Source organism: Arvicola amphibius, chromosome 9 (genome assembly GCF_903992535.2).
Source record: "Arvicola amphibius chromosome 9, mArvAmp1.2, whole genome shotgun sequence".
In the NCBI taxonomy this organism is placed as follows: Eukaryota; Metazoa; Chordata; class Mammalia; order Rodentia; family Cricetidae; genus Arvicola; species Arvicola amphibius.
In genome coordinates this window covers 92,640,184-92,646,183 of record NC_052055.2, presented here as the reverse complement: position 1 = coordinate 92,646,183, position 6,000 = coordinate 92,640,184, and positions in this window count along the sequence as shown.

Sequence of the window (6,000 nt, the reverse complement as noted above, 5' to 3'; positions counted from 1 at the left end):
AGGCTGGCTGAGCAAGGTATCCGTCCAAAGAGAATGGGTTCCAAAAAATCCAGTACAAGCAGTAGTGATAAATCCTGGTTCCACTGCCAGTGATCCTGCAATCTGTCCCAGTCATACTACTGTCACCCACACTCAGAGGGCCTAGCTTGGTCCTATGCTGGTTCCTTCCCTGTCCCGCTGGAGTTGGCGACTCCTATTAGCTCAGGTCAGCTGTTTCCGTGGCTGTCCCCATCATGGTCTTGACCTCTTTGCTCATATTCTCACTCCCAGGAGCCTTTTCTTAAATGGCAGTTTAGGCTTTTTGGTTGTATAGTTTATTTCACAAAGTTTAATACCCCCCCCCCCCATGTGTGTGTTTCTAAACTCAGAAAATTAAGAATAGAAGGAACATCTTCAACTTGATCAAAGTCATTCAGGATGTTAAAATCATGCTTGATTTGGGGCCAGATTAGGAGCAAGGCAAGGGTGTTCTCTTTCAATACCTCTGCTTAACTCGGCACTGAAATTCCTAGCAAGCACAGAACAGAGAAAAAAGCAAAGACCCTGAGACGAGAAGACAACTGGTTATTGGCAGACAGCACATTCACGCATGTGGGAACCTGAGCGGTATACCCAAACCATGGAACCAGTCAGGGAGTTTCGCCAAACAGTTAATATATAAACCTCAGTTGTGCTACACAGTCGAACAATAAACAATAGAAAGGAAAACTTAAAAAATACCATTTTCACAGGACCAAGCACCCAAGAATAAATCCGGCACTTACTCTGGATGGAATGTAATATGGTTGCATATTACGGAGGACAATGTGAAGTCTCGGAAACTTATTGAGGTCTTCCACACCAACCTGCTGATTCCATGCAATCCCAGTCAAAATCTCAGCAACTGTTTCCAAAGAAATTATATTCTCAAACGTCATGCAAAATCGAAGGAGACAGATTACACAAAGCCATCTGAAGGACAGACAGCTGAAAAGTTTATACTGTGTTAGTTCAAGATTTTGATTGAAACTACAATAATACAAACTGTGTGGTATTGTCTTATGAAACAGGTTAGTCAGGGGAGCAATGGTGGGCCACACGTTTAATCCCAGCACTTGGGAGGAAGGAGGATCTCTGTGTCTACAGATCGGGTCCAGGATAGCCAGGGCTACACAGAGAAACCCTGCCTCGAAAAATTGAAAGAAAGAAAGAGAGAGAGAGAGAGAGAGAGAGAGAGAGAGAGAGAGAGAGAGAGAGAGAGAGAGAGAGAGGAAAGGAAAGAGGCAAGCCAAACAGAAATTTTAGAAAAAAGATCCTTTTATATATGTTCGGCTGATTTTGATAAAGATCCTTTGATAAAAGGTGACAGCTTTTTGCAAACTTGACATAAACCTAGACATATATCTGAGAAGAGGGACTCTCAACTGGGGAGCTATCTCCCTCAGACTGGCCTTGTGGGCATGTCTGTGGGGGCGTTTTCTTGATTGCTGATTAAGCTGAGAGGGCCCAGCCCACTGTGGGTGGTGCGATCCCTGGGCAGGTGGTCCTGGGATGTATAAGACATGCAGTTGAGCAAGCCAGGAAAGCAAGCCTGGATTATTCTTCCATGATCCCTGCTTCTGTCTGTGCCTTGGCTTCCCCTGATGATGGATTGCAACCTGTCAGCCAAATAAACCTCTCCTTCCACAAGTTGCTTTTGATAGTGGTTATTTTTCACAGAATCAGAAGCCAGCTAGAACATAAGTCATTAGGGAAAGGGAATTCATCTTTAAGAAAAGATTCTAAAATGACAGGGTATGTATAGATAAAAGTCAACGCCGAGCCCTATCTTACCTTATGAAGGGAAAGTAAATTGTGATAGATTTTAGATAGACCTAATTATAAGAGCCTGGGAGCTGGAGAGATGGCTCAGTGGTTAAAAGCTCTTGTCTTGGCAGAGGACCTGGTTCTGTACCCAGCACTCCCATCATGCTCCACATGACTGCCTATCACTCCAGTCCCAAGAGATGTAACCCCCTCTCTGCTTTCCTCAGAACCTGCACTTACACAGTGCGTATACCAAGAAACAGGTACACACGCAGACTGTTTCTAAAAATAAATTCTAGAAAAAGAGCTAATAGCTGTCAGTGTATACAGGCTACTAGAGGAGAAAAAGTATCCATCAGTCTTACCCACCTGTGAACCCTACACACCACACAAATGGACACCCTGGCAAGACATGCCCACCAGTGCAGTAATGGCAAGGGTGTCATGGGAGTAACCAGTCACTTCGTTCTTGGATTTAAAGTCTGCTTCACAAGACGAGACCCATACCTGGTGCCATTGTCAGGGCCAGGAAACTGTGGCTGGACAGGGGATGGGCCCAATGGGAGAATCTACCACTATTCCTCTGCTCAATGGACATACTATTAAACTGATTCCTAATAGATTCGTGTATCTCGCCTCCAATCAGAAAAGCTTCTTTATGTAGTAGATGGCAGTTAACATAGCGAATGACACCTAGTCGAGGCACGGAAAATGAGAGCCGGCAGAATGTTCAGCCCTAAATGGGACATTGACATTGCCCCCGCCCACAAGGCTCAGGGATCATTGAGGGAAGAGGGAAAGATTAGAAGGGTCAGAGGTGGTGGATAACTATGAGTAAACAGGATTTTCTGGACACAACAGAGCACAAACGGACTGGTGGGAAGCCTACACTCAAGTCAGACAGCGTGGAGAGGGCAGGTTGACAGGAAGTCCCACCCCTAGTTGAGGTAGGCTGAGGTAGGGATAGGACTTCCTTCATTTGACAGCTACTGTGAAAGGGAGAATCAGTTTTCTCCAGCGATGTCTGTCAGCCCAAGAGCACAGCACAAATTGGACTTGATGGAAAAAAAAGTAGGGGGGGGGGTTACGAAATTGGGTAAGTAAGGAAGGGAGAGAGGATCTGAAGGAAGTTGGGGGAGAGGTCATGTGTTCGCTGCTCTTGTCTTTTGACCGTAGATGTAGTTGGAAGGTGTGACTGGCTGCTCTAAGCTCCAGCAGTAGCGACTTCACCATGGTGGACTGTATACATCTTGGACCATGAGCCAAAGTACAATCTTTCTTCAGTATAAAAACAAGATTTTTTTTTTTTTTTTTGGTTTTTCGAGACAGGGTTTCTCTGTGGCTTTGGAGCCTGTCCTGGAACTAGCTCTTGTAGACCAGGCTAGTCTCGAACTCACAGAGATCCGCCTGCCTCTGCCTCCCGAGTGCTGGGATTAAAGGCGTGCGCCACCACCGCCCGGCTTAAAAACAAGATTTTAATAACATGTAAAAACAAACAATCCCAGAATATTCCTATGACTTTTTTCACAAAAACTTGAATACACAAGAAGTTGAATACACCAAAACCAGGAACTGTACTTCATCAAATTAACAAACAATCCCTCCCTGCAAAGGCCACCTTCAGAATGAGCTATTTGAAATATATAGCATGTACTCTACAAAGTTGTGCCAAAGATGGCAAATGAATACATGAATGAGGAAATGCTCAGATCAGAGGAACCCAATTATGATTCAGACCCGTGAAGGTAGCAACTTTTTCTTTTCTATAAAGGACATTGTCGGACTCTTGGTGTGTTTAGAATAAGGTCTGCTGACTATAAAACACTCTCAGTGTTAAGGTACTATTTTTAATCATGCACTATGGCTAAGAAAGAGAATGCCTTTGTTTTTAGAAATTTACTCACCGAAGGAGTACATGTAAAAGAATATAGTCTCTACCACTTAGTCTCAAATGGTTTAGAAAAAAAATATTGAGTTGTTATTGGTGGCACATGTGTAATCTCAGAGCTTGGGAGGCTGAGGGAGGCAGACTGCCACAAGTTCAAAGCCAGCCTGGGCTACATAGCAAGAGTCTGTCTCAAAAAACAAGCAAACAAGATTACAAGGTGTACACATAAGAGACAGAAGCAAAGAGATAATGTGTTAAACAGGAGATATGGTGGAATATTAACAATCATGGTTTGTGAAGAAAGACAGTGTGGAAATTCTTTGGACAGTTTTTGCAGTTTCTCTTAAGTTATTTAAAAGAAGTGTTGCAAAAAGAATGCATAGATAAGCTGCAAAACAGATAAAACATCCACACGTGGCTGAGAAAGCATTCATTCTTAAAGTGAATAAAATCCCATGTCACTACCAACAACAACAAAAATCAGCTATCAAATGGGAATATTATTAGAACAGACATCTTGTCGAGGACAATATAAGGGATGGGATATCTGCCCATGAAAAATAATGTCACTAGTAGTTAAAATTCTAATAGGAAGGTTAAAGTGCAGACTGACCTTTCAGTGAGCTACTAGGACACACCCCTAGAATGACTAGTGTCAACAAAACAGGCAGCTCCCGGTCTTAGAAGTGATGTGGGGCAAAGGTCACATTGGTATTGGAAACATAAAATGCTATGGCTTGGAAACTGGCAACTTCTTTTTTCATTATTAACTTTAGTCAGCATACAACGTAATAGAGTTCATTATGATATTTTATATATAGCTCATTATAATTTGGTTTTATTCACTCCACTCTGCTCTCCCCACGCCTCCTCCCCTCCTCTCGCTGGCCCTTCTCATTCCCCCATTGTCCCTCCTGCTTTCATAGTGTGCGTTTATCTCATTACCTTTTCTTTTCCCTCCCTCCTTGCCCTGTAGACCTCCTCTTCCTCTCTCATGAATCCTCTTTATACTTTCATGCTATGTATAATTTGCATTTCATGTTTATCTAATGCCTATTTTAAGTTTTAGACTATTTTATTTACTCTTTGACAATTTCACACACGTGTGCAACGTGTCTTGATCGTACTCTCGGCTTCACCCTCACTTCCTCCGATCCCCTCAATGTCTCTTTCTCCCTCAGTAATGTTCTTTTTGTTTGCTTGGCTTTGGTTTTCTTGGTACCCATTTAGCTTAGTTACTGCTGCCTGTAAGGGTGGTGATGGGTTGTCATGGGTTGACTTGAACAACAGGAATCACAGCGGCTGAAGGTCATGAAGCACAGCAGACACGTCAGGTTCAGAAGACAGTACTTCATAGCCCTCCTCCCATCTTGTCTTTCAGCTTCCACAATGCTCTGCTCCTCGTCGGCCATGTTCCCTGAGCCTTGAGCTGGTGTGGTACAGAAGTCTTGAAACGGGCTAAGACCTCCTCAGGAGCTCTCCTGGACCCTCTAGCCATCTTTGACCCCCAAAACACTGGAGAGTAGGATTTTTGAAAACTAAATCAAGATTAACATGTGAAAGAAGCCAGTTTGTGGTGAAAGACTGTCCAAAACTACAAACTGGGGCAGTAAGGTGTGTGTGTGAGTGTGTGTGAGTGTGCGTGTGAGTGTGTTATGGTAATAAATGACTATATAAAGAGTGTCTGGATGTTTTTTGGAATCTTTCCCCAGCTCACTAGCCCACCTCTACTCTTGGAGTGTTTTTTCCCTTTCTTAGCCAACAGTTTCTATTTCTATTCCACACCTATTCTAAAAGGTGAGACTTTTTTTTCCATTTTCTGGCAGCAGCTGGGATTTTAACTTAACCTCTACCCTGTTTTAAACCCTGATAAAATTCTCTTGAGATTCTTTTTTATTCAATTTCTAGATTCTTTTATTTATGAGACTAAGAACTCCAAAAGAGAACCTCGGTTTCTCTAGTCGTAGGTAAATGAGAGTTCACATAAGACAGAGAAAGTGGTAAATATACAGAAAGGCAGGCAGCACCTCAGAGTATTGACTGTGTGTCATTGGGAGTGGGACTTGCAAGTCTGTGTTGTCAATAGGGCTATTTAGAGACACATTAAACCTTCAAATCCCCAACTATAGGTCCCTCAGTATGGTGGTTCTGGGGCCCTTGTGGATACAAAATTCTGCAGCCTCTTAAGTCCCTTAAGTATCACAAGACACAATGATATTTGCACAGGATGCTGTGCCCATCCTCCTCTAGGGAGCTTTACAACCTCTATATGACACAATTCCTAATGCAAGGTGAATGCTGTGCAAACAGGTGTTATACCACATTCC